Source organism: Sardina pilchardus, chromosome 4 (genome assembly GCF_963854185.1).
Source record: "Sardina pilchardus chromosome 4, fSarPil1.1, whole genome shotgun sequence".
Lineage (NCBI taxonomy): Eukaryota > Metazoa > Chordata > Actinopteri > Clupeiformes > Clupeidae > Sardina > Sardina pilchardus.
This window is the reverse complement of record NC_084997.1, coordinates 37206632-37209131: the sequence shown is the minus strand read 5'-3', so window position 1 is coordinate 37209131 and position 2500 is coordinate 37206632. Positions and strand designations below refer to the sequence as shown.

General features: G+C 53.1%; 1 protein-coding gene across 1 annotated transcript in view; it reads left to right on the top strand.

The window, feature by feature from the left end:
* Positions 1-2500, top strand: part of stxbp5l (syntaxin binding protein 5L) — a 132169-nt gene that overhangs the window by 54343 nt on the left and 75326 nt on the right. The window lies entirely within an intron of this gene.

Here is a 2500-nt window from a genome sequence, read left to right as displayed (position 1 = left end):
AACAGAAGAATGGGCAGAATGAAATGAGTGATAGATGGATGGAGAGAGTGAGCGATGAAAAGAGGAGTGGAGAGGGCGAGAGTGGAGCGGTGGATAGAGAGAGATAGAGAGAGGAGTGGAGAAGAAGAGTGTGATGGATAGAAAGGAAAGTGGGAGTAAAAAAAATAGAGAAAAGGGAGGGAAAAGTGGGGAATAGAGAGACATGGAGAAAGAGGGATGAAGATGGATGGAGAGAAAGGGAAGGGGAGAGTGAGAGATAGAGAGAGTGGGATGAAGTGGGATAGAGACAGGGAGTCGAAGGAAGGGTAGAGAGAGGAGAGAGGGATAAACCGAGGGGGAGAGAGGAATAAAGAGAGGGATAGAGAGGGGGAGAGATGGAGAGAGGGATAGAGAGAGGAGGAGAGAGGAGGAGAGGCGTGTCTCTCATGTCTTATTAGGTTGTGTGCGTTTGTCTCCCGTGGCGACGTGTTCCGCCAAATCACAGAGCCCTAAAAATACCGACTCCGCCCCCCGGGACTACTGGCACCTGAGTGACAAGAGCGCCACACACACACACACACACACACACACACACACACACACATACACATGCACACACACGCACACACGCACGCACGCACGCACGCATGCATGCACACACACACACACACACACAAAACACACACACGCACACACACACATACTCTCACTCAAAAACACACACACACACACACACACACACACACACACACACACACTCACTCTAATTGTGTTGGTCTGGGTTAGCCAATGCTTGCCCTGCTGCAGTGAAGGACACTGTAATTGGTCATTGCCATGCTGCTGATGCCCTGCTGATGCCCTGTGCCAGCCGGCTGCAGATGTGCCCCATGCCCACCAGCTACAGCTCCAATTACCCCTCTTACCCCACACCTCCTCTTACCCCACACCTCCTCTTACCCCTCTTACCCCACACCTCCTCTTACCCCACACCTCCTCTAACCTCCTCTTACCCCACACCTCCTCTGCAGATGTGCCCCATGCCCACCAGCTACAGCTCCAATTACCCCTCTTACCCCACACCTCCTCTTACCCCTCTTACCCCCACACCTCCTCTTACCCCACACCTCCTCTGCAGATGTGCCCCATGCCCGCCAGCTAGAGCTCCAATTACCCCTCTTACCCCACACCTCCTCTAACCTCCTCTAACCCCACACCTCCTCTTACCCCACACCTCCTCTAACCTCCTCTTACCCCACACCTCCCCTTACCCCCACACCTCCTCTTACCCCACACCTCCTCTTACCCCCACACCTCCTCTTACCTCCTCTTACCCCCACACCTCCCCTTACTCCTACACCTCCTCTTACCCCCACACCTCCCCTTACCCCCACACCTCCTCTTACCCCCACACCTCCTCTTACCCCACACCTCCTCTTAGCCCCACACCTCCTCCACCTCCTCTCACCCCCACACTTCCTCTTACCCTACACCTCCTCTTACCCCCACACCTCCTACACCTCCTCTTACCCCCACACCTCCTCTTACTCCTACACCTCCTCTTACCCTCACACCTCCTCTAACCTCCTCTTACCTCCTCTTACCCCCACACCTCCTCTTTTGAAACTTTGAAACGGAAACTTATATCCAGCTGCGGAGGATTCATGCTGCCGCTAGAAAGGCACTTGAGAGTGTCCTGATTGGCTCATCCCTGTAGCCAGATGGAAGGGGGAGGGGCTCATGGCACAGCATCAGTAGGCTGGGGGTCTGCCTTGACCTTGCCACCGACCTTGAGCCTGTAGCGAGTGCAATGCGCTGCAGGAATGCAATCACAGGGCTGCTATTGATGGAGATGGCACGGCTGCGTGGGTAATCAGGAGGATATGCTCCTAGTAGAACTCACACAGCACACCACAGCACACAGCTCATCATCTGGGCTCACTCACACAACACAACTCTGATTATCAAGGAAGGGCCACATCAGGGCTACATCAGGGCATATCAGGGCCACGTCAGGGCTACACCAGGGTCACATCAGGGCCATATCAGATCCACATCAGGGCATATCAGGGCCATATCAGAGCCATATCAGAGCCATATCAGAACCACATCAAGGCCATATCATGGCCAAATCAGGGCCACATCAGGGCATATCAGGGCCATATCAGAGCCATATCAGAACCACATCAGGGCCATGACTGCTACACCTTGCTGGTGCAGACTATTTCAGTGCCAAGCGTGCGCTGTTTCTGGTGCAGACACGAGAGCTGTGTTGTACTGGATCACTCTCTGTGCTGCTGACTAGTTGCCTGCTGCACACACACACACACACACACACACACACACACACACACACACACACACACACACACACACACACACACACACACACAGCATGTAGTTTTAATTAAGATGGAAGCTGTGGTAATTGTAGAACTGCGTAGTGGAATGCTGTTTTTTACATGGCACTGTAATTAAGTAAAATATAATTATGGTGCGATGCGAGAAATTGAAAACCATCGCT